Here is a 27,937-nt window from a genome sequence, read left to right as displayed (position 1 = left end):
TTGAGAACTTGGTTTTAAAGTAAGATTTAGTTATCAGAACTATGTTAAACTTCTTTATTATTTATTCCTGTTACTTTTTCTGAACATATTATGAATATTGGCATTATGTAGCTTATATTGCACTTTTGGGAATGCATTTTAGAGAACTTTCTTGAATTTTGGTTTTTAAAACATTAGAATAGTTTCTTTCTATGTGGTTCCACAGTTGAATTAAATTAAATTGCTGAAAGTAGCTAATTCATAGTTTTGATTTTAAATTATTTTTGAATTCTCTAATTTAATTTGGTGAGCAGAAAAATATTCCACCTAGTATTTTAACTAGTATATGAAATGTATGAAAACATTATCTGAGTGTGGTAGAACTTGAAATACCATCACATTTGCTTGTTTTCTTTCAATAAGTGATTTACTTGGATCCAAAAATAATCTTTAGAAATAAGCTCTGAAGGAAAAGCATCATAGGATTCTGATGTAAAGTCAACTTCTTTAAAGTATTTTTTCAATCTGGCTCTAAAAAAGGAAATTAAGGACTGTTTCTTCAATATTTTTCCATGCATTATTATAATGTATATAATTATCAGTCTGTAAAATATTCCTGCTTTTGAGATATATTTTTCCATTGTCTGTGTGCTGATTTGAAATTGTTATGTACCCCAGAAAAGCCATGTTCTTTTTCCTAATCCAGTCTTGTGAGGGCAGACCTATTGTTGAAGGTGGGACCTTTCGATTAGGTTATTTCCGTGGAGATGGGACCCACCCAATTGTGGGTGGGATCTTTTGATTAGGTAGTATTCTAGTTTGCTAGCTGCTGGAATGCAACAACCAGAGGTGGATTGGCTTTTAATAAAAGGGGATTTATTTCGTTAGTTCTTCAGAGGAAAGGCAGCTAACTTTCAACTGAGGCTCTTGCTTACGTTGGAAAGCAAGTGGAGAGACCTTTCTGAGTGGGCTAAAAACATAAACATATTTGTGTCCCATGTGAATACACACCAGAGGGTGTCTTCAGCAGAGGAAGGTTTTAATAATCAAGTGGATAAGATAACCTGTTCTGTGGATACCAGTCAGCCTCTTTACCCAGCAACTCCTGTCATTGCCCAGTAGGCTCATGAACGAAGTGGTCATGGTGGTAGGGATGGAGGTTATGCATAGGCTCAGCAACATGGACTTCCACTCACCAAGGCTGACTAGGCTACAGCCACTGCTGAATGCCCAATCAGCCAGCAGCAGAGACTTACACTCAGCCCCCGATATGGCATCATTTCCTGAGGTGACCAGCCAGCTACATGGTGACAGGTTGATTACATTGGACCACTCCCTTCATGGAAGGTGCAGCGATTTGTTCTAACTGGAATAGACACATACTCTGATATGGGTTTGCTTTTCCTGCATGCAACGCTTCTGCCAAAACTACTATCCGTGGGCTTACAGAATGCTTTATATATCATCATGGTATTCCACATAGCATTGCTTCGGATCAAGGAACACACTTCACAGCAAATGAAGTGCGGGAATGGGCACATGCTCATGGAATTCACTGGTCTTACCATGTTCCCCATCATCCAGAAGCAGCTGGATTGATAGAACAGTGGAATGGCCTTTTGAAAACTCAATTACAGTGCCAACTAGGTGGCAATACCTTGAAAGTCTCCAGGAAGCTGCATATGCTCTGAATCAGCATCCACTGTTTAGTGCTGTTTCTCCCATAGCCAGGATACATGGGGTCCAGGAACCAAGGGGTGGAAATGGGAGTGGTACCACTCACTATTACCCCTAGTAATCCACTAGGAAAATTTTTGCCTCCTGTCCCTGCGACCTTAGGCTCTACTGGTCTACAAGTTTTAGTTCCAAAGTGGGGAGTGCTTCCATCTGGAGAAACAACAATGATTCCATTGAGCTGGAATCTAAGACTGCCACCTGGTCACTTTGGGCTATTCATGCCCCTGGGTCAACAAGCCAAGAAGGGGATTACATTATTGTCTGGGGTGATTGACCCTGACTGTCAAGGGGAAGTTGGACTGCAACTACATAATGGAGGTAAAGAAGAGTTTTCTTGGAATGTAGGAGATCCCCTAGGGCGTCTTTTAGTGCTATCATGCCCTGTGATTAAAATCAATGGAAAGCTGCAAGAACCCAATCCAGGCAGGACTACCAATAGCTCTGAAACTTCGGGAATGAAGTTTTGGGTCACCCCACCAGGCAAAGAACCACAGCCAGCTGAAGTGCTTGCTGAGGGTAAAGGGAACATGGAATGGGTAGTGAAAGAAGGTAATGATAAATATGAACTTTGACCATGTGATCAGTTACAGAAACGAGGACTGTACTGCTGTTTTGTTCATGTTATACTATTTAAGTTGCAAGATATCAAGTTTAGGAATGAATATTACCCAAGGATTTGTACCCTATTCTGGAGAGATTTAATGTGTTGCCAGTTATATGAAGGACAGTTGAGTATTGTTAGGTGAAAGAAAAAAATGTGTGTTTTATTGTTTTTGTTTTAGAAATTCGGTATGGTTTAAGGTGGTATGTATAACTGCCAAGTTGGCAATGGGTGGACTGTAATGGTTAGGTTCATGTGCCAACTTGGCCAAGGGATGGTACCTGTTTGTCTGTTTGAGCAAGTGCTGTCCTGTCTGTTGTGATGAGGACATTTCATAGAATTAAATCATGATCATGTCAGCTGCATCCACAGCTGATTCCATTTGTAATCGGCCAAAGTGGGGGGGGGGGTGTCTTCTGCAATGAGTGATGCATAATCTAATCACTGGAAGCCTTTTAAGGAGGATTCAGAATAGACAGGCTCTCTTCCTGCTTCGGCTGATGAGCCTCTCCTGTGGAATTCATCCAGACCCTCCATCGGAATTGGTGGTTTCACAGCTTGCCCTGTGGATTTTGGACTCTGTGTTCCTGTGGTCAAGTGAGACACTTTTATAAATTTTATATGTGCGAGTGTTCCCTGTTGATTCTGCTTCTCTAGAGAACCCTAACTAATACACCTTCTCTCCAGGTCACTGGTTTTCAACAACTTTCCCTGGGGTGATTTTTTTCTGCATCTCCAAAGACCTAGGCTGAGCTGAGAGTGCTGAGATCAGGTATGCTGAGCTGCTTGCACTGTGCTACGTTGTGCTATCTCATTTAAGCACCAGCCAATTAAGTCAAACATCATTCATTGCAGCAGGCATGCCTCCTAGCCAACTACAGATGTAGTCAGCAACAGATGAGGTTCACATACCATTGGCTCATATCCACAGCAACAGAACTAGGTGCCTTCATCTGGCCAAGTTGACAAGTGAGTCTAACTACCACAGGTAGAAGATGTATCTGTGCTCAATTAAAGTGGGTCTTCATTCACTTACTGGAATCTTTTAAGAGGGAACTATTTTGGAAAAAGCTCAGAGTCTGTCTGTCATAGACTCAGACATTTGGAGATGCAGAGCCCAGCAGACATCATCATGTGACTTCCCATGATATGCTAAGCAAGTCAGAATCTGGAAAGAAACAAGGGAAGCCAAGAGATAAACCCAGCCCCAGAGGAGCCCAATGAAGAACCATCACAGGAAACAGATGCTGAAAGCAATGGCCCAGGAGTAAGGGACTAGTAGAAGCCAACAACGTGTTTCCCAGCTGATGAAGGTGTTCCGGATGGCACCAGCTTTCTTGAGTGAAGGTAATCTCTTCTTGATGCCTTAATTTGGACATTTTCATGGCCTTAGAATTCTAACTTGTTACTTTATAAATCCCCTTTATAAAAACAAGTCAATTTCTGGTATATTGCATTCTGGCAACCTTAGCAAACTGAAATAGTTCCATACTGCTCTGAGTTAAAAAAAAAAAGTTAGCTTATATGTAGACGCATACATACCTAATACGTGACTAAGGTAACATAACAGATCAAAATAGCAGAAGGATTCACTATTCAATAAATGGACTTGGGTCAAATCAGCATTTACATGGTAAAAAACATTCTATACAGGTAAAGTCTACATATTGTGAATAATGGGACTATCTATTATAAATATTGTAAAGACATGGTATTTATTCTTCTCAATATTAATATTTATTTTTACCTGAAATAATCCAAGTTATTAATAATAGAAATAATTACAACTATAAAGCATAGTCCTTGCCTCCAGTAAACTAAAAAAAAGATGGATTATTATATATATATATATACACACACTCACTTGCAATTAAGAATTGTTTCTAAAAAGTTTGCTGGAAAATTCAGTGCCTTTACTCAAGTGTTTTTTTCCATTGGCTATTTAATAATATAAAAAGTTTGTTAGAATTTATTATTCTTGGAGGATTCAAACACTGCCTGAGAAAAAAGAAAGAACTGAAATTTAAAATGTCACTAGTTCAAACTTATCTTGAAGTTTGTAGACTTTGTTTTCTACTTTATATGCTTCATGAGATAGGTTTTCTTACTATACCATAATAGGATATGCATACCATATATACATACCCTTTTCAGAAACTTGAAAATTTCATTTTAGTGTTTCATAGAATTGTTGGTTTGGGTATCTAAGTTTAAACTTTTTAAGAGAACTAAATTTGTATAAACAATTTGAATGAACAATGCTAAAAAGATTATACTTATACATGCTTCCTTGTGAACCTCTGTAACAGTTTTCTTGGTTTCTGTACATAGAATTAGAATTAATGGGTTATAATACTAGATAATGTCAATTTCTCTCCAAAGTGATTTTTAAAATTCATACTCCTACTAGCAGGGTGTGGTAGTACCTGTTATTCCACATCTTTATCAGCATTTGGCATTGGGGGATGTGCTAGTTTGCTAGCTGCCAGAATGCAATATACCAGAAATGGAATGACTTTTTAAAAAGGGGAATTTAATAAGTTACAAGTTATAGTTCTAAGGCCATGAAAATGTCCCAATTAAAGCAAGTCTATGGAAATGTCCAATCTAAGGCATCCAGGGAAATATACCTTGATTCAAGAAGGCTGATGACTTTCAGGGTTTCTCTGTGAAGTGGAAAGGCACATGGTGAACACAGCGTCATCTGCTAGCTTCCTCTCCAGGCCTCTTGCTTCATGAAGCTCCCCCAGGGGTGCTCTCCTTCATCTCCAAAGGTCTTCTGGCTGGTGAACTCTGTGGTTCTCTCGGCCTCATGGCTCTATTTGGCTCTGCTGTGGCTTTCTCGCATTCTCAAAAGGCATTCTCTCCAAAAATATCTTTTATAGGGTCCCAGTAGTATCAAGTAGTATCAAAACCCACGTAGAATGGGTAGAGACATGACTCCCAACTAATCAAGTTTAATACCTACAATTGATTGAGTCACACCTCTGTGGAGATAACCTAATCAAGTTTCCAACCTATAGTACTGAATAGGGATTAGAAGAAACCATTTCTCCCACACGACTGATTAGGATTAAAATATGGCTTCTCTAGGGAACATAAATCCTTTCAAGTCGGCACAGGGTGTGGTTCCTAAATTTTTTTTTTTTTTTGGTTAGTCTGATGGGTTGTTTAATTTTGTGACCCTCAGATTACTGGTGAATATGAATATGTTTTCTTTTGTTTATTGGCCATTTATGCTTCCTCTTCTGAGAATAGCCTATTGCTCATTTTCCCATAGGGTTGTTAATTATATTGATTTTTTTTTGAGTGTGTGAGTATTTTAAGAATCCTGCATGCTAATGATTTGAAGGTTGTATGCTTTGTAAATGTTTTCTCTCAGCATGTGGCCTTATCTTTTCACTTTTTTATAATGTCGCTTATTCATAAGTTTATAATTTCAATGAAGGCAGAGGTATCAAGCATTTCCCTTTGTTGTTTGAGCTTGTTTAGTATTTTGTCTAAGAAGTTCTTCTCTATTCTAAGATATATGACTTTTCCTGTATAAATAGTTTTTTACCATGTGAATGCTGAAATGACTCAAATCCATTTATTGAACAGTGACTCCTTCTGCTATTGATTTGATATATTATCTTAGTCACATATTAGGTATACATGAGTCTATTTCTGGGCTTTTTATATATTCTATTGGTTTATTATTCTATCCTTGACCAATACAAAACTTATTTATACCTATAACTTAATAGTCTTGATTTCTGGAGGTGAGACCTCCTGTCCTTTTCTTCAAAAATTGTTCTGTTCATTCTTGGTCCTTTCAAAACTTCCACAGGGATGTTAGAATTTTTTTCAGAAGTATTGGTATTTTGTTTGAAATAACTTAAATATAAGTTATAGAACACCTTGGGAAGAATTAATATTTTTATGGTACTGCATGTTCCAATGCATGAACATTGCATATTTCTCCATTTATTTAGGTGTAATTGCATACGTTTTGGTATTGTTTCATAATTTTCTCCATAGGAACTTTGCAAATGTTTCATTTGCTATGTTCTTAGGTCCCTTATAGTTTTTTTTTTATGTTATTGTGAATTAGATACTTTCTTTTTCCTATTATTACTGTTATTTCTATTTTTCAACTGGAATGTAAGGATCAAGAGGTGGCAGATAGTTTTGTCTAATTTTCACTGCTGTATCTTCAGCATCTAAAATAGGACCTGGTACATAGTGGACCTCAAAAATGTGTTGAGTAAATTCATAATAATTTTCTAATACACTATTTCTGCACCAACCTTGTTGGACTCTCATTATGGTTGTAGCACTTCATCTATTGGTTTTCTTGAATTTTATATGTAGAAAATAAAAATGTCTGAAGAAAAATTAACTCTATCTTTTCCAGTGCTTACAATCCATTTCTATTTTTTTAGTATTATGTCATTGGCTAGAAACTATGTGCAGAGGTGTTAACATGAATTCCCTTCCTAACGGGACTGCTTCTAAAGTCTCAGCATTAGTTATGCTGATTACTGTTTTTCATTAATACCATTTATTATGTTGAACATATAGCTTTTTACCATAAGTTTATTAAAAATTTCTACCACACAAGTATTTAATTACATACTTTTGTTTTCTTAATTAATTGAAGTGATTGTATGTTTTAAATTTCAGTTATTATGTTAAATTACATAATTTAATTTTTGACTTTGGAACAATTTTTGAATGCTGGGTAAATTGGCAGACAAATTACAAGTGATGAAATGTGAAATTAAATGATTAGTTGCAAATTATGTACTATATAATTATACTAGTATGAATCCCAATAGTTATTTTCCTTTTATTGACCTTGCCTAGGCTTTCTCCCTTTCCAGCTCACTCGACCTGCTCATTTTGGCTTCTAGAGATTAGTCCCCCGAATAAATCACCTGCATCCAAGTCCTTGCCTCAGGCTCTGCTTTTGGAGGAACCCTTAATAAGAAATGTGTGTAGTTTTGTCCATGAGAAAAGTAATTTATTATTTCATACAAATTATTATTATTAAAATGCTATTCATATCTATAATAATTATCTTTCAAATTTCAAAACCTTCATGTGTAAGATTACAAATTTGGTTTTAGACTGAGATAATAGTGTAGTAGAATTAAAAAAATTCTTCTTCAATGCTATGTAACATCCCTTAAATTGTGCCATATTTTGCTAAACTCCAAATCAAATTTCTGACTTTAAAGTTCTAATCCCGTTATTTAAAATAAATAAGTAAAATTAGAGGGATAATTGATTAATTTTGGCACATTAAACTTTGTCTTCTGTGTAATGTAAAGATTTTTTATTGATTTTATAACAATCTATTTTTAAATCTCTATTCCTTGTTAAAAGATTTCTATCAGGTTATTTCCCCCTTATTCTCTAGGGATGCATATGAACAAAGCCTAAAAATTAGCTGCTTCCATCTTTTTTTTAAATTTCTTTGGCTTTATGATGTCCTAATATCTACAGCAACCTACTGCCCTTAATCGCACTACTGGGGCTCCAGCCCCTGCTTTTGCCTCTGCCAGGCCACGGGGTGGTAGTGGCGTGTTTCTCCAGGTCATGGATCCTGTCACTCCCCTTCTCTGGCAGCAGCAATGCCTCCGGGTCAGGAACTGCTCTCTGTCTTTATCCTGTAAGCCTAGGAGTGGGAGTATCTCTCCGCATTCGTGCTCATCCCAGAGCACTTCACCATCTTCTGGAAGTTTCTCTTAACCCTGCCCACACCATTTTAAATAGTGCCTTCAGTAAAATTTCTTCAATTACTCCTTCTTAATCTGTTATCTCTTTCCTGAAAGTTCCTAAGAGTGCTGAACACTGAATTCATGGTGGTTTTACCTCTAGGGAGTGAGGGAGAAATATATGGTTAGCTAAGGGATTTGCAAGAGGATTTAATTGTATCTATAATGTTGTGTCTCTTAAAAAAAAAAAGATCCATAGCAAGTATGCCATTATGTTATGATTCTATATTATTGTCTATATTTTGGAAATATTTCATGATTTAATAAAAGAAAAAGCAGACATCTCCAGAGAAGTGGAAGACAAATATGATCTTAAAACTGGAAGCAATTGCCCACTGCATCTGATTTGAGCAGTGTTCCTTCCTGCCAGAAAATTTGGTCACATATATACCAGGGTTCTCTTTTGGAAGTGACAATAGAAATTCTTTGAATTGATCTCCATATAATTAACTCACCTGCTTAACTAGGACTTTCCATTCCTTCTTAGAACCTGAGGCCCATGACATGCCGAGTGCCTATGGCGCTTAGTCTCTAGTCTCCTACTCAATGCTTCTCCCATTGGCTGTCTTTATGAACAGAGTTTGTAGTATTTGCTCTAAACCTGCTTAGCACAGTTGTGCTTACATAATTTAATTAAATTGAATGCAAAACAACTAAATAAATTGTGGAAAAATCTGTTTCTATAGAGAATAGATTGAAAACCACAACAATTTACCATTTCACACCTACTAGAGTGGCACTAATTAAAATGTTTGACAGCATCAATCTGGCAATAATGTGGAGCAAGACAACCACATTTAGATTTATGTTGGGGTATAAACTGGTATAAGCATTTTGGAAAACATTTTGGCATTATTTAATAAAATTGATAGATGTACACCGCTCAGTATCCAGTAGTTCTATTCCTAGGCTTCACACTTCCTGTTAATGTTCTAATTCTTATGCTTGATAGTTTGTATGCAAGCTGTTATCTTATCATTAATCTTTCAACCGAGCGCATCACACATTTATTCTTATGTGTAAAGCATTATATAATTAAAAAAAATTATGTTGAAGATTTGGAAAAACATGATTAAGACAAGTCTGAAAAAAATGTCATTGATTTAAGGGTATATGAAAAACATTAACGATTAGAAAGACAATTGTAAAAGTTTAGAAGGTGTCATTCCTCAGACTTGCATTCTAACACAACTTTTATTTTCTTAACATGGGCAGGCACAGGGAATTGAACCCAGGTGCTCCGACATGGCAGGTGGGAATTCTGCCACTGTACCACTGTCACACTGCCCTCTAACACCACTTTTAGGAAAGACTAAGCAGAACTCCACTCTTAAGATGTGTACTCAAAGAAAAGGCCTCCATGACCCTGTATCAGATGACTGCTTAGACAAATTGTTTAGCTAAATTGCAAATTTTAAGGTATGTACCTTAGTTAGGATGCTTTTATCTGTAAGAAACAGAATTCCAAAATAAAAAACTGCTTAAATAATAAAGGCATTTAATTATTTCACATAATCAGACTTTCATAGCAGGACCATTCCTGGTTTGAATTAATTCAGCATGTCCTGGTCTGCTTTTCTGTGATTCTCTTGGTAGCAATGTGCTGTCAAGCCTCAGAGTTCTTGTCCTTCCAAGGCATCATCCTTAGCAGACAGAAATGTGGCGTAACTTCTCCTTACATTTCTTTCTCTTTCCTGTTATATCAAGGAGAAAGATCCTTTCCATAATTCCCCAGCAGATTTTCTCTTATGTCTTATGGGCCAGTTCTGAGTCATATGCTCATCCCTAAATGTTCAATGGGATTGCCAAAACTGACTTAGACCAAACCAGGTTCATAGCCTGAGGCTGGGGTTAGGGCCTATACTTAGAGGGAGAACATTGCCATCAAAGCAAATGGGTGTGTATAAGCGAAGATAGAAGTACCATGCAGCTATTGGGTCTGCAATCAATATTGCCACAGGACGTAACTTTTTTGTGTGTTTCTCTATCTTAACCAACTTTTCCGAATGACCTCTCATCCTAATTTCAGTTGTGAAGGTTTTATAGTTCTTGATGACATTGCATAAAAGTTGGGATTTTCATTGCAAATGTCTCTAGCATTTCTTAATCCAACTAGTTAGAAATTTTCAAAAATAAATGTACTACTATTTTTAATGAACCTATTTGTTTTTCTTAGTCCTGCCTCTTAAAATAATGAGCTTTAAATGTTACCGTCCAACATTTGAGAAGGTTAGCTGATCTTATGCTATTTGGATATGATGTTAGGATTAAGTTCAAATAATAATAATTACACGTGTTTTGCCTCTTATGAAGGATAACTTCAAGATATTATTGGAATGCATAGTGGGGATTTACTACATAATTGGGGTATAAAATGACATTGAAGATAAACCCAAAAGGCGTATTATTCTAAATACCACCATCATTATCCTTCATAGTAAGAGATTTTTCTTATGCATTTATTTTAAAAGGTCAAATAGTGCTACAAGGTTTAATGAAAAACAGTGCTCCCCTGCCTCACCCTCCCCACACCTGATCTCCAGGTCCTAAGATCCTTTTGAGCAACTCAGGGCCACCACACACGCAGACTGTGTTGAGAATGGTGTCTCTGGAATTCGCGACAGAGGCCCTCCTTTGTCCTCAGGGAAATCACTTTGTGCTCTTTTGTAATATTTTCTGGACTTCACCTCCAAATATCTAACTAAGATGTGCAAACTTCTATTTCTTCATTTTTCTACTGATTGTTCTCCCATGAAAGATGAGGATTTAAGTGTATTATGAAATTTCCCACCTGCCTAGCAATTTAATTATATTACAAAATTTGATTTCTTTAATGTTCAGGAATTATATTACTGTGGGCAGTGTTCTAGCTTGCTAGCTGCCAGAATGCAGTATACCAGAAATGTAATGGCTTTTAAAAAGGGGAATTTAGTAAGTTGCTACTTTACAGTTCTAAGGCCAAGAAAATGTCCCAGTTAAAGCAAGTCTATAGAAATGTCCAGGGAAAGGTAGGCAGGGAAAGATATCTTGGTTCAAGAAGGTTAATGAAGTTCAGGGTTTCTCTCTTAAGTGGAAAGGCACGTGGCGAACACAGCGTCATCTGCTAGCTTTCTCTCCTGGCTTCCTTTCATGAAGCTCCCCAGGAGGCGTTTCCATTCTTCACTTCCAAAGGTCGCTGGCTGGTGGACTCTCTGCTTCTCATGGCTGTGTCATTCTCTGCTCTCTCTGCATCTCCTGGCTTTCTCTCCTGTTGTTTTCTTTTATAGGATTCCAATAAAGTAATCAAGACCCACCTGGAATGGGTGTCTCCACCTAATCCAGTTTAACAAGCACTCTTGATTGAGTCACATCTCCAGGGAGATGATCTAATTACAGTTTCAAACATACAGTACTGAATAATGATTAGAAGAAATGGCTGCCTTTGCAAAATGGGGTTAAGATTAAAACATCGCTTTTCTAGGGTACATATATCCTTTCAAACCGGCATGGGTAGTAAATATTGTTCAGAGCTGAGTCACATAGAAACTGATTACATTCTCTTTCTCATACAAATCTTAATTTATCCTGGCAACAATCATAGCTTAATTTTTTTCTGGAATTTTTCTATATGTCTATCACTAATTCTCGTACGAATTCTTTGAAAATAAAGTAAAATTCCTCTCAATAGATCAAAATATCTGGAAATCTACCAGCACCATGCTTTTTTCTATGCTTCCTGGCAACTTCCATCTTCCTATTTTTCTAGATTTTTGGTTGTTTTCCTTGCTTGCTGCATACTTGTCTTTCAGAAAATTCCTTTTACCATCTTCCTGGTAATTCCGTTTTCCTCGCTTCAGTGTTAAATCTCCTGTTTCCAGAATGCCACATCCTCCTTTTTCATGGTGGACTTCCTTATTTCAGTGGGATACATCCTCTGAGCTGAGTGCTGAAAGTTGATAACTTTCAGAGTATTACCTGATCTTCGTGTATTTGTCTTTCTGGTGCAAAGTTAGATTGTAGGCATAGCAGCAGTAGTTTCAGAAAAAGGATTGCTTTTCAAACTCAAAATTGCTGTTTTCAGACCAAACTTATCACTCTGATAATGAATGATAGAAATCCATTCCCTATTTATATGGCATGGGGTTGTCTGACTAAAGCTATTAAAGATACTTTTGAAGGGAAAAAAACTTCGTTTTTTCATTTTTCTAACTGTAAAAACCTATTTAGATTTTAAATTGCTCTCAATAACATCTAATGTATTCTTGCAGTTATAGTGTATATATACTTATATTGCCATATTCTGAGAATTGCTAAGCTTTGCTGTGTCACACTGACATAGGTAAATGTTAACCTAATTTTATTTGTAGAAAAAATGGCAACCTAGATTTCAAGTGACTTTTCCAAGTAGGAAAATGACAGAATTTGGAATAAAACTTTGAATATTAACATCCACCTTATTGTCTGAAGAAAAATCTTTGTAAGCAAATACCATTTCCCCTAAAAAAATCCCTAACCTTTTCCTTGGCAACACACAGATGATAAATTGAATGAAAGCAATTTTTTAAAAATAACTTTTTGAGGAGGTGCCTTGTTTGAGAAACAATTTTGCACTGATTGTTTAACCCCATCAACTTTCCTGTATGCATTTTCTGTGAAGATTTCCATAATACAAAGATATGATCTTACTGACAGTATGAATTAGGCAGGTTCGGTGAGATAGGCGAGTGGGACACATGTTTCTCGTAGTTTGGTAATGTTGTTACAATTCTGTTTATATCACAGAACACATCAGAGCTAACTAACATCAGATTCTTCAGAGTAACATGATGTCTATTCTAGTGACTATATTAGAATCTTCTTGACTGATTTTGTAGTCTTTATGTATCTGTAGAATTAGTCCTTTCAAATAAGAATTTATTTACTGATCATTGGGTAAAATCGAATATCTTATTCTCCTGGTTCATTCATTAATTTAGCAAATACTTACTGAGCACTTACTCTGTACCAGGCACTTATCTAGGTGTGGTGCAGAATCTAATAGCAGTGCCCCTGAAACTAGCCAGACCTCTGAGAAGAGAAAGGCTGAGAAGGTGAAGGTACACCAGTCATGCAGTCTCTGTGCTGAGTGAGGACAGAGAATAGTATCACTGCTGGCCCCTTCTTTCTGTCAGTGTGCAACATCACTGAAGAAGAAAACACTGTTGGTTGGCACATATGAAGATCATTTCTAAATTGCATGCAATTGTATCTAGGGGATGATAAAAGGAAAGCATTCAGGTATTCTGTTGTTTGTTCTTAATTTCCTGCTTACCATAGATCAGAATGGAAAAAAATTGAGACCTGAAATACAATCTCAAATGAATAACCAATAACTAGATTGCCAAGAGAAAATAAGGATCTATAGACTAGTCTTCTTGTAAAGAATGGAATCACCTTGGGCATTTGCTTGTTTGTTTGAAGTGACAAAATGCAAAGTCTTTAACACGGTATCCAGCACGTATTAAGTATTTAATAAATGGCAACTGTTGTTATTATTTATATTGTTATAACAACAGCCTTGCAGAAGAGTGTTGCAGGCTGGTGCCATGGTGGCTCAGTGGCAGAATTCTTGCCTGCCATGCCGGGAGACCTGGGTTCGAGTCCCAGTGCCTGCCCATGCAAAAAGAAAAAAAAGAGTGCTCCAAATCGCAAAGTATTAATAGAGACACTTCAAATGAATATGCTTAGAGTAGAAATGACTATTCTTCATTACACTCTTTACAGTGTTCTATTGTTGAAAGGAAAGGGAGAATAGTGTAATATAATAAGTATATATAATAAGATATGATTATTTTAGAAATCTAGAAATGATGATGGGGTCATTTTTACTATTTAATAATTATAGGCTTTCACTAAAGTCAAATACCACACATTAAGAAATATAGGCCTATTAAATTATATATTTATTAGATGTGCCCCAGACTTCCATATCATTCAACCCAGAAACTAAAAGTGAAAGTAATTATTGTGCCCTCAGCTAGACCATGAGGCCTTTCACCTCAGAAGGGTAAAGTCTTAAACCCCGAACATAGTAGCGTGATCCTCCTAAGTTACCGGACCAACAGTACTCTTATGTCACCATAACAATAAAAATATGATAGGGAGATGTAGTCATATTTCTTTCTTGAGAAAGTCAACATAACCTAGAGGGCCCAGCCTCTCCAGAACATCAGATCATTCCATCTCCCTATCAGTCTTTATTAATGCTGTGTGATTTGCAGCACTGTTTTTTTTTCTTTTTGCATGGGCAGGCACTGGGAATCGAACCCAGGTCTCCCGGCATGGCAGGCAAGAATTCTGCCACTGAGCCACCATGGCACCAGCCTGCAACACTCTTCTGCAAGGCTGTTGTTATAACAATATAAATAATAACAACAGTTGCCATTTATTAAATACTTAATATGTGCTGGATACCATGCTAAAAACTTTGCATTTTGTCACAAGCAAGCAAATGCCCAAGGTGATTCCATTCTTTACAAGAAGACTAGTCTGTAGATCCTTATTTTCTCTTGACAATCTAGTTATTGGTTATTCGTTTGAGATTGTATTTCAGGTCTCAATTTTTTTACCATTCTGATCTATGGTAAGCAGGAAATTAAAAACAAACAACAGAATCCCTGAATGCTTTCCTTTTATCATCCCCTAGATAAAATTGCATGCAATTTAGAAATGATCTTCGTATGTGCCAACCAACAGTGTTTTCTTCTTCAGTGATGTTGCACACTGACAGAAAGAAGGGGCCAGCAGTGATACTATTCTCTGTCCTCACTCAGCACAGAGACTGCATGACTGGTGTACCTTCACCTTTTCAGCCTTTCTCTTCTCAGAGGTCTGGCTAGTTTCAGGGGCACTGCTATTAGATTCTGCACCGCACCTGGAGCTTGGGGGTGGGGGGGGTGGGGAGGCTTTGTTCTCTGCTGGTCTGAAAAGTGGTGTCTGAATGGCTGCTATTTCTCCTGTTTAAATGAAAAAAGATGTTCAAGTTATGGAAACCTCCATCTGCTGTTTGAGTGAATTTTATGATAAATGCATGTGGCCATGACCAGTATTGACATTGCCTCCTAGTTTGGGGGCCTAATAAAATTTTTGATCCTTTTCAGAAAGTATGGAATTGCCATGCCAATAAATCTTGTCAGATGCCTAAACAAGAAGTCAATATTTATATAATGAACCCAAGAAGGAGAATTTGTCTCCTTTTTTGTGTTCACTGTAAAATGTAGTATGCTGACGATGCTCGGCCAATGTAAATGTCATTCGTTAAATTTTCTTAAAAGGCATTAGAGATTATCCAGGAGCATTAATTATTATTAAATATGACCTGAATACATTTTGGCTTATCAAGGAATTCTATATCCTTTGAGGAACTTTCGCTCAGAAAATAAATTGTACAAAAGCCATCATTATCCCATAATTTTCATTGAATCAGATGGATTGTGAAAAGGATGCTGTAAACAAAGGATGGCTCTATTTGCAGTTATTACTGTGTGTGTGTGTGTGTCAGAGATGTTTAAATGGAGGGAAATGAAAATGAAAGTTTCAATTAGGTATTAAGATATAATAGATGGAAAATTAAGATGTGAAGTGAACTAATATGCACATATCAAGAGGAAATGTCTCATGGTCTGTGAACTGCTTCAAACTCATCTATGCGTGGGCAGAAGAGAAACACTTGGTGAAGAGATCTTTTTAGAGCTAGCTTGGTGCCTTGCCCTGAGAATCCACCTTCAGGGGGTTAAAGGGCTACTAACTCCTTGAGCTCTAAGAAATAGGCCTTTCCACAGGGCTATTTGGAGAGCATAAGATCACTCCTATAGCTGGGACATGGTGCACAGGGATTTGACTTCCATCTGTAAACCTGGAAGAAGAGATTTGGGGTGACAGACTGCTTTGGGATTTGAACCTGAAGAATCCTGCTGTATTGGGATCAGTCCCCTGCTGGTGTGAAATTGTTGTATCCCAGAAAAGCCATATTCTTTAATCCTGATTCAATATTTCTGGGTGGGATCTTTTTTATTAAGTTGTTTTCATGGAGATGTGACCCACCCAATTGTGGGTGGGAACCTTTAATTAGGTGGTTTCCATGGAGATGTGTCTCCACCTATTCAAGGTGGGTCATTTACTGGAGTCCTTTAAGAGGAAACCATTTTGGAAAAAGCTTCAGAGCCAACACAGACAGAGATATTTGGAGATGCAGAAATAAAACACCTCTGGGGAAGCTGCTTGAAACCAAAAGCCAAAGGACCAGCAGATGCCAGTCATGTGTCTGACAGAGGTGTTCTTGACCCCCTGGTCTTTCTTGAGTCAAGGTATCTTTCCCTGGATGCCTGAGTTTGCATATTTTTATGGCCTTAGAATTGTAAATTTATAACTTAATAAATTTTCTTTATAAAAGCCAACTCATTTCTGGTATATTGCATTTCTGACAGTATTAACAAACTAAAAAAGTCTCTGCCACCAGGATTTGTCTAGGTAAGAGGTATGTGAATGTTTCCTATGGATCTGATGTGAGCCATACAGAAGAGAAAGCGGGTCTGCAGGCATTTGAAATCTTACCCAGTAGGGACTTCTAGAATAGTGGAAGGGTCATTCAGCAGGAATGAACTGAATATGACTGCCAAGAGGCTGAGGAAGGCATTGCAAGTGACCACCTTTAGTTGCAGGTGCATGAGAGTGGTCCTATAAGGAACCCAAGAAAAGCCCAGGAAAGTACCATGTGACACAAACTGTTTAGTGTCTGCCAATATCAGAGAATGCAAAGCCAGCCTAAGATGGTATAGTAGACTGAGTTATGTCCCCCAGAAAAAACATGTTCTTAGTCCATTCATGTGGGTGTGACCCCATTGTAAATATTAGAACCTTTTGAAGATGTTATTTTTAGTTAAGGTGTAGCTAATTGAACCACGATAAGTCTTAATCCTATTACTAGAGGCTTTATAAGGAGAAAGCCATGGATCCAGAAACCAGAAGTGAAAGGGAATGCAAAAGAGAAAGAAAATATCTCCACATAACAGGAAAGACAAAGAACCCAAGGATTGTTGAACAGCCAGAATACCACTGACTCCTGGAGCAAACAACCTTACAGCTTCTGAAACCATGAGCCAATAAATCCCCTTTGTGGAAGCCAGCTCATTGTGTGCATTTGTTTCAGCAACCTGAAAACTAATACAAATGACATCAGTTTCCTCCTCTAGTTGCCAGTTACAGTTGGGCGGCAGCAATTGCTGCCCAGTTGGGGAAAGCAGCCTGGAAAAAAAGAGAAAAGGGATCTACCCCCTCTGTAATGCTGATTCTGAAGCAGAACAGAGTCAGAGAAGAGGAGATCTCAGGTACAATTGTGGTCAGAAGTTTATTTAATACATTGGAAGTGACATTCTGTTTTCGAGTTGAGGCTAATTGAAACCATTTGCAACTGTAGAATCACCCATTACTTAAGAAGGAGCTGAAAACTCAAGGGGCCTCCCATGGTTTCATCCGGGGACAGGAAGTATTACCCCTGTCAAATACATTTCAAAAGGGGAGAAAAAGGAATATACTTAAAGCAAGTATGGCAAAATCTTAGTAACTATTTATGTGGATGGCGGGTATATGAAGGTTCATTATACTATTCTCTCTACTTTTATGTGTGTTTGAAATTTTTAAGAAGAACATTTTTTAAAAGTAAAGGACTGAGGCAGGCCATGGTGGCTCAGCAGGCAGAGGTCTCGCCTACCATGCCAGAGACCTGGGTTCAATCAATTCTTGGTGTCTGCCCATGCCAAAAAAAATAATAAAATAAATAAATAAATAAAGAACTGGTAGAGCAAAAAGAAAGGTTGCATTTCAATTCTCACTTGTACTGTTAATTCAATACCTGGGTATAGGTAGTTGTATATATATATATTTTAAATAGAACTAAATGTTATTCATAAATATAATCAAATAATTACTTTGCTTTTGAATTTTTTAAAAGGGGGATGAAAATTTAATTTTTTATAAGCATTTCTGGGCTCTACAAAACCAAAATTTGGGATGGGCACTATTATCTTCATGACAAACTGCATAACTAATTCCACAAACATGTATTCAGGGTCTACTTTATAAAAAACACAACAGTGCATTTTATCACAAACCAAAATTTCAGTGTGATATGTATTTCTAAGAAGCAGAATATGATAAAAATATACATATATAAAATAAATAAAATGGTATGGTAAAATAGAAGGAGGAAACTCATTCATACTGGGGTAGTCTTCTTGGAAAGGTGGCATTGAGCTTGTCCAAGAAAGATGAATAGGTTCTCCATGGGCTCAATTGCATAGATTTCCAAGGACTTCGCATGTCTTTTATGAAATTTAGATGTTTATTCTATAAGTGTTGAAGAAAATAGTTGGTTTGTACCTTGGAGGGATGTGTTCAATACAAGGCATTTCAGAAACTTAATTAAGCCTCATTGGTATAGTATATTAGAAAGGAAAGAGATTTCATGAAAATTGAGAGATTATTGCAATAGCTCACTTAAGAAGTACTAAATGTAGGCATTTTTAAGGGTAAATTGAGGAGATAAATGGAAGAGACATATGAATCACTACTTCTGTACTTTTTTGGTTGAGGATAATGACTGGAATTAGTCATTAATAGCAGTTCATTTAAAAATGATCCTCTACTCTTTGGATGTAGTAATTTTTACTTTGATGGTTAAAAAGATATATAAAAACACTTGACTATCACTATAAATAACTTAATTCTAACAAGATTAAGAAATCAAAATTTTATGTTGCTCCACATGGACTATTTTTATCTTCTATAACATTATCTTTGAAATTACTATGTGATCTAGAAAGAGGAAAGGATCCACATTAAATTATTTTATTTCACTTAGAGGTATATAAGATGGCATCTGTGATTTAGTCACTCTTTGTGAATGAGAATTAAGTTAGAGGGGTGTGAGGATAGTGTAGTGGTAAAATATTCGCCTGCCATGAGGGAGACCTGGGTTCGATTCCCAGCCCATGCACTTCCCAAACAAACAAGTAAGCAAACAAATGAAAAACCAACCAAACAAAAATTCAACAAATGGTGCTGCCATAAGGGGATATTCACATGGAAAAAGAATGAAATGTGAGCCCACCTTACAGCCTCCAAAAAAATAAATAAATAAAAATTAAGTTAGAGATAATTATTGGATGAAGTTTGGGTATTCAACAGGGGACAAACATTATGAATTTATTCCTGAAATGCAATTAATCAAATAAAAAAATTGAACACCTAGGCATAAATTCTAAAAAAAATTAATAAAATTAGATATTTATGCAATGGTAATTTTATTCAGCAATCTTGATATATCAGTAGTGATGATTAAGCTCTTTTAAGATAAAGCATTTCTTTAAAAAGTCAACATTTCTCTTTTTCCTTCTAATTGGAGAAAAACATGGTAAAGGTCGATTAAGTTTGGGAATGCTTAATGTTGATGCTTGTTTCTGGGATACAGCATCATGTGTTCTATCGGATGTGTATTAATAGCAATAGACCTAGAAAGAAGACTATTTTGATGTTTTACATTTATGTTTTTCTTCTAGATATGCATTTGTTAAAATCATGCAGGGCCTCTTGATTTCTTTTCATGAATTCATTTTCTGCTAAAATTATGGCTATTTTGACATGACTTTCATTTTCACCCAATGTTTTCAAGGGAATCAAATTCCAAATTCAATATGCCTCAACAAAAAAAAGCTTAGTGAATTTGGCATTAATGGGGGCATAATTTTAATGTCTTTTATTAGTATGAAATGGATTGATTTATAAAGGTAATGTGAAATATGAATTGGAAGGATAAGAGATCAAAATCAGGGAGACCAATATATTTACTCTTCAATGTTAAAGGTAAGAGACAGTGAGGACTTCATTTGGCTTCTAGAGTGAGCCATATTTAGTTGTGAGCCTTGATGTGGAAATGCACTTGCTAACATTACCCCTCTTTTGACAGTGAATCTTACCTTTGACAGAAAAATCGTTGCACAAACACAAAAAACAAAGCCACAGAAATAAGCACAAAACACACCTTTCAAAGTTTAAATAAGTACTCATTATAAACTGGCCGTGTGTGTGTGTGTGTGTGCATGGCAGGTGAGAACTCTGCCTGCTGACCCACCGTGGCCCACCCTAAACTGATTTAATTTTTAAAATGATATTAGCTCTATTTGGAATGCTGGAAATGTTTTGATAATGGATGGTGGTGATGGTAGAACAGCATTGTGAATGAAATTAACAAAAATGAAATGTGATTGAAAGGGGAAATGTATTGTATATATATTAACAGGCTAAAAATTCAAAACCACACTACACTACACTACACAAATAGCGAACGCTAAGTTAAACTATGAGCTATATTTAGTTGTACAATTACAAAAATGTGCTATTATCAGGTGTAACAAATGTTCTGCACCAATGCAGTAATACTAGGGTGGTATATGCAAATCCTGTATTTTATGCATGATTGATCTATAAACTCTTAACTTCTCTAATATAAGAAAAAAATCCCATTAGCACACACATTTATGTAAATAATTTGTAACTCATGTAAATCTATGTAAATAATGTAAATCTCCTCCCTCCTCAACCCATGGAATTCTTTTGATATTGCAACAATAGAATAACAATTCAAATTGCCTGTGTACAAAGTATTCCTTGCCACCGTTTTTTAAGCAATTACAAAATTAAAAAAATGATACTGATCATTATATGCTGCAATAATTTAGAATGTCAAAATGCCTGCTTAAGTCTGTACTCTGAAAAGAGGTAATGTAAAGAAGAAATGGAAAATATGCATTAATTGGTTCCTTATTTTCTTGTTTCTATGTTTTCAAGAAGATTTTTTAACAGACAAGCTTTTGGAAAAGTTGGGATAATTTTATTGTTTTAATAGCTTCCCTAAATTATATTTTTTATGTTTAGTATTAGGACTGACTTCTAAAATAAGCCTAAGGTAACTGTAAAAGACTGTCTCATTCCTTTTAGGGAGTGGAGTCATGAATTGTTATGACATAAAATGTAATGCATTTTGTTCTTTTGCAATTATTTCAACGTTTTAGAGGCTGGGAAATTTTACATGATCATTTTATTAAATGGTGAATTGTCTTTCTGCTTAGATTGAGAATGACATATAAGCATGTAATACACCACAAATATGAATGAGAAAACACTTTGTTCGTTCCTATGAGAGTAACACGTGTCCCATTTTTTAATCCATCTGGAATTGATTTACTTTTGGAGAGAAATGTACAGAGAAGCAGATATGTGGCCACATGCTCATTTACAGCGTGCAATGGGTTCATCGATATGGCCAGATGCAGTGTTAATGCATATTATCGTTACTGTTAAATATTTTTAAGACTTGGCATAATATTACATAGCAATAAAATAATATTAAATACCAGTAAAAGTACGAGCCATGTTTGTTATGCCATTTCTTTTGTCAATATATCCTCCAAATGTTTTTTGGTACTAAGTAATTCTGTTGTTTATTTTAGTAACTATTTCCAGACTTCATCTTTCTGTTCCCACCCCGGTCTCCTTACCCTCCCACCTCTATAAAAATGTGAGGAGAGTAATCTTTATAAAACATAGATCAGCTCATATCATGCCCCTACTTAAGACATGTCAATGTGGCGCAGCCCTCCAGAGGGTAGTGTGGTGGTTCCACAGGAGGCTAGGGGTGGGGTTGCTGTACGATCCTGCAACTCCATTGCTAAGTATATACCTGGAGGAACTGAGAGTGGGGACATGAATGGATATTTGTACAGTGGTGTTTATGGTGAGTGCTGTGCAATGGTTGGAGGTGGCATAAGGGTACATTGAGAAATGGAAGAGGGAACAGTGGTGTATATACACAACAGACTATTGAGCGGCTGCAAGAAGGAATGAAGTTGTGAGGCATGCAACTAGGTGAGTAAACCTTGATGACAGTATGTTAAATGAAATGTCAGAAACAAAAACACAAATATTATCATGCCTCACTCATACAGACTAATTATAATATACAAACTTGGGGAATTGAAGTTAAGAGCATAGGTTGTAAGGTTGTGGCCTATTGTAGAGATTTCTAGATTGTAAGCTCTTACAGCAGTCACATCTATTCAGAAGTTCTAACTGTTATTTCTAAATTCTGAGATGCTGAGCTCTTTGTGTTTAACCTGGTCATTCCCTGGACCTTTGGGTTCACCTGAGATTCAGAACTAGAGTTCTGCTGCTGTGAAAGTCAGCACTATCCCATGCAGCAATTGTTGAATATAATGAAAAAGTGGTCAGTCTTCTATTAGAGATGAATGAAGCTGATCTGAGTAGGACTAATGTAAATCAGATTAAAAGGTAAAGGATGATGTTGACTGTATTTTACAGTTTCAGCTTCTGTGTGAGGTCAAAGAAAGAGATGTTTATTTGGTGCAAAATTTATATTTTTTGTTGCACATTAATGTAATTTAATTTGTATGGTCAGTTTATTAAAACACAAAATTACATGGAATCTTGAATAAGGAGTGAGATCTTGTTGGTTTGTACAGGTTAGTGTGATGTCCCAATACATCCTAGAATAATTTGGGCAGAGATTAAAAGAGTATTTGCAATGTCCCTTTGAGTGTCTGGGGAGAAGGGAGGAAATATTAAACTTCCTCATCTGGGAAATTCCTGATATTCCTATAAGGAGTGAGGGCAAACAATTCAATAGACTGAGCTCTTGATCTAGGGGCTTGTCTCTAGGAAAACTTATTCCTGCAAAGGAGAAGAAGCTAAACCTACTTATAATTATGCCTAAGAGTAATCTGCAGAGAACCTCTTTTGTTGCTCAGATATGACCTCTCTCTCTAAGCCAACCTGGCAGATGAACTCATTTCTTTCTGCCCTGAGAGGAACATGACTCCCAGGGGTTTAAATCTTCCTAGCAACATGTGATATGACTCCCAGGGATGAGCCAGGACCCAGTGTCATGGGATTGAGAAAGCCTTCTTGATCAAAAGGGGGAAGAGATAAACGAGACAAAATAAATTTCAGTGGTTGAGAGATTTCAGAGTTGAGAGATTATCTTGGAGGTTATTCTTGTGCATTATATAGATATTCCTTTTTAGTTTATTGTGACTGGAGGGACTGGAGGGAAGTACCTAAAACTGTTGAATTGTATTCCGATAGCCTTGATTCTTGGAGATGACTGTTGAACTATATAGCCTTTAGAATGTGACCACGTAATTTTGAAAATTTTGTGTCTTATGCTCTCTAATCTGGGGTATGGACAGATGAGTAAAAATATAAGTAAAACAAAAAATAATGGGGGGGTGATAAGAGATAAAATAAATTGGGTAGATGGCAATACTAGTGATCAATGAGAGGGAGAGGTAAAGGGTGTGGGAGGAATAGTTTTTTTCTTTCTATTTCTTCTTCTGGAGTGAAGTAAATGTTCTAAAAGTGATCATGGTGATGAATACATCATGTGATGATATAGTGAGCCATTGATTGTATAATTTGGATGGATTGTACAGTATATGAAGATATCTCAATGAAAATATTAAAAAAAAAAACAAACAAAAAACCCCACCTCAATGGCTTCCTATTACATTCAGTATAAAAATTCAAGCTCCTTTCCATTTTTGCTTGTAGCTGGTATGGTTGGGAATAATCTGGTTTTACAAGAGAGGGAGGGGTAATTGAAACATTCACTCAACAACTAATTTTTAAGTGCCTACCATGTGTCAGATATTTACCCGATTGTTTGGATGAACAAAATTTATAAAAATACCTGCATGCTTGGAGCTTACTTTCTAGTAGTACAAGACAGACAATAAACATAATCATTTATAGTAAGTTAAAATATGAAAATACTAAGGAAAGAAGGAAAAATGAAAGGTTAAGGAGATTGAGAGTACAAAGGGTAGGCATGTTTGACAATTTTTCAAGGGTTACCCAGAATAGACCTCATTAATAAAGTGATGTTTGAACAAATACTTGAAGGAGGTGAGAGCATTAGACCTGATGCTGGGGCAGGAGCATTCTAGGCAGAAGGAATAGAATGCAAGCAAGCTAAGTGGAATACCTTACTTAAGGCATAACAAGGGGACTTAGCTGGAGAAAGGACTTTGAGCAGAGAAGAGGTATGGTCTGACTTTAGGTTTTACTGGTCTCTCTTTCTGCTGTAAAACAAAGAGTAGGGGGGAACAGTGGTAGAAACAAAGAGAATAGTGAGAAATGGCAGCTCAAAATAAGGAGGTAACAATCGAAGTGGTGAGAAGTGGTTTAATTCTGGACTAAAAAAATTTTAATAGGAGAAGTTGTAGGATTACAGACAAACCATACAAAAAATACAGCATTCCCATATACCACCACTTCCTCTCCATTATTAATCCTTTGTACTGATGTGATAACTTTGTTACAATTGATGAAAGAATATTGTAATTATACTAACTATAGTCATAGTTTGCATTACAGTGTATTTTCCCCATCTACCATCCTATTATTAACATCTTGCATTAGTGTGGTACATTTGTTACAATTCATGAAAAAACATTTTTATAATTGTATTTTAAACTATAGTCTTACAATAGGGTTCCTGTGTTGTACAGTCCTAGGTTTTATTTTTAAACTTTTTTCTGGTAACATATATATGACCTGAAATTTCCCTTTTTAACTGGATTCACATATGTAATTCAGTGCTGCTAATTACACTCACAATGTGCTACTATTGCCACCATCCATTTCCAATCAACCTAAACAGAAATTCTGTACAAATTAATGCTTAATTAATTCTTGATTTGTTTTAAAGGTGGAGATAATAGGATTTCCTAACTAATCAGATGTGGGGAATGAGAGAGAGCAAGAGGGTTAAAAGTGATGCCAAGATTTTGGATGCATGGATGGAGTTTCAGCTTTGCAAGGCAAGTCAGATATTTGGTCTTGTATTTGTCAGGTCAGACATGTCTACCAGATAGAGTATACATCCAAGTGTAGAGGTTAAGAAGGTAGTTAGATATTTGAATCTGGAGTTCAGGGAGAACTCCACGTCCAATATATACATTTTGGAGTCACAAGACTCGATGAGTCAACTAAGAGAATGAGCATGTGTAGGGAAGAGAATATGTCCAAGGACTGTGCCAGGGGCACTTCAATCTCAAGAACAAGATCCTTGAGTGTGGGGTGAGGAATTCCAGTTTACAGATGTTTATTGGTGTATTGCCTGTTAACACTTCCACTGAAGTGAGAGAAAAGCTCCTTTTCTTTTAGAATATTCTTGGTACAGAGTAGTTGCTCAATGAATATTTGTTAAATAAATAAAAGCCCCATATATAAGAATGTTTTTGATTTATGAAAACTATTTTGATCATGTAGAATTGAAAGCTGAGTCCATATGATATTCTCTCTTATGTCTCTTTACATGATCACCATGGTTTAGGTATTTGACCCAATAAGGGACTCAGAGACTGATTCTTGGCTGGTGAGGTTGCAAGCAACCAAATATCTGACTTGCCTTGCAAAGCTGAAACTCCATCCATGTGTCCAAAAACCTTGCACAAAGTTCTTGAATTGGTGCTTCCAATCAGTTTCTTTGTGAGAACTCTTTTAACAATTTCTGCAGAACTGAAAGACACAAAGCAGCCCGCAGAATCATTAGCAAGGGAGGTATAGGACGTAAAGCATCATAAGTTCTCAACTAGATTTCAGCCAAAAAGGAAGAGTTGAGTTCAGTGTTGCCATTATAACTCTGATTAATAGTACAAGTGGATTTGAGAGACAAAAGACATTAGGTTACTTATGTCTCAGTTCTCTATCTTCTGCTAAAGTCACTTCCTTATTAGTTCTCTTAAGCTGGAAACCAGCTTCCTTATCTATGAGCTTATTTATTAGGTGAATGAAAAGTATGATGTGCCAACCTCTGCATTCAGACTAACAGTGCCAATCTTGTATATACGTGTGTATTAGGCATAGGACACACGGATAGGACACATAGGACATGGCAGAGGACATTGGGCTTGGACTTATATCAAGGAAAACATGCTTTGTCCCTTCCCTATTTTTATTTTATAATTGTTGTCTTTCTAAGTTCCATTTTACCAGGATTGCAAACTATCTGTTAAGTGTTTGGCAGAAGATTAGAGAGAGCTAATTAATGAAAAATTTAATTTTAATTAGGAAAGCAATTTATTCTTTTAAATGGTGCAAATAGTACTGAAGTGAACATAATGGGCTGTACAATGGCCCCAACTATATTAGGTTCTAATGGCTGTAACTTGTATATGTTACTTTACTGGGGAATAAGGCCTTTGCAGATGCAATTAAGGTAAGAATCTTTAAATGGGGAGATTATCTTGGATAATACTGGATTATTTATAAGAGAGAGGCAGAGAAAGATTTGACACAGACAGAAAAGGAGAAGGCAATGTGACCACAGACGCAGAGATTGGAGTAGTATGGCCACAAACCAAGGAGTGTCAGAAGCCACTAGAAGCTGGAAAAGGGAAGAATGGATACTCCCTTAGAGTCTCTGGAGGGGGTTTGGTCCTGCCAGCGTGTTTATTTCAACTCAGTAAAATTGAGTTTTGGACTTCTGACCTCTAGAACTGCAAGAAAATAAATTTCTGTTGTTTAAAGTCACTACGTTTGTAGTAATTTGTTACAGTAGCCACAGGAAGTAAATATAGATTCTGGTACCAGCAAGTGGGGTGCTACAGTAATAAATACCTAAACATGTGGAGTGGCTTTAGAACTGGGTGATGGGTAGAGGTGAAGGAATTTTCTGGTACATGAGAAAAAAATCCTTGATTTCTTTAAATAGACTATTGATAGAAATATCAAAGAAACCTAGCAGTTTGGACTGAAAGCGTCAGAGACAGAATGAAATGAAAGAAGGCTGTCATACTTCCAAAATTCTAAAGGGCAGAAAAAAGGCTAATAAAACTACTCAGCTGCAAACATGAGCTACCCTTCAAGGGAAAGGAAGAATATGACTCCAAGGATTATTCTCAGGCCTTGAAACTTAGTGGAACTTGATTTCCTGAATTTTAAAATTGTTTGGGACCAGGGACACTTTCTTTCTTTTGTTTTCTGCCTTTTGGAATGGGAATATCTGTAACTGTTATGCTATGCCCGTCATACCATTGCAGTTTAGAACAGATAACCTTGGTCCTACTTTTATAGGTACACAGATAGAGAGGCATTTTAACTCAGGATGGGTCATTCCTTGAGTCTCACCTGTTATGTGATCTAGATGATTTAGATGATGAGATTTGGATCTTTCCATCTGATGATATTTAGATGAGATTTTGCACTGGGAATTGATGCTGTAATGGGTTGCAATCTGTGGGCTGTTTGGATGTGGTGAATGTAATTTGCGAGTGGGATGAATGTGAATCTTTGGGGGCCAGAGAGTCGACTGTAGGAGGCTAAATAATGTTCTACAAAGATATAAGGTCCTAATCCATGGAACTTATAATGTTACCTTATTTGGTAAAAGGGAAAATCATAGATATGATTAAATGAAGGATCTTGTGATGGGGAAATTATTCTTCATTATTCAATAGGCTATAAATATAATGACAGGTGTTCTTATTTATAAGACAGTGGCAGAAGGAGATTTCATATAGAAAGAAGAGGAAAAGGCATTGTGACCACAGAGGCAGATATTGAAGTGAAGCCAAGGAATGTTGGCAAACAACGGAAGCTGGAAGAGGGAAGGAATGGGTTCTCTCCAGAGTGTCCAGAGGAAGCATGGTCCAGCCACCACCTTTATTTCAGCCTGCTGAAAATTTTAGACTTATGGCTTCCAGAACTATGAAGGAATAAATGTCCATTGTCTTAAGCCACCAAGTTTGTGGTAATTTGTTACAAC

General features: G+C 36.5%; 1 long non-coding RNA gene across 1 annotated transcript; it reads left to right on the top strand.

Moving 5' to 3' along the window:
* On the top strand, positions 1-27,906 carry LOC143665328 (uncharacterized). Its single transcript, XR_013166882.1, has 3 exons — positions 1-19; positions 24,878-24,989; positions 27,670-27,906. It is a non-coding gene; the product is annotated as an uncharacterized LOC143665328 (long non-coding RNA).
* The last annotated feature ends 31 nt before the right edge of the window (positions 27,907-27,937 follow it).

This window comes from Tamandua tetradactyla, chromosome 21, assembly GCF_023851605.1.
Source record: "Tamandua tetradactyla isolate mTamTet1 chromosome 21, mTamTet1.pri, whole genome shotgun sequence".
NCBI classification, from domain to species: Eukaryota; Metazoa; Chordata; class Mammalia; order Pilosa; family Myrmecophagidae; genus Tamandua; species Tamandua tetradactyla.
The sequence above is the reverse complement of the archived record's forward strand: the minus strand, read 5'-3'. Positions and strand labels throughout refer to the sequence as shown.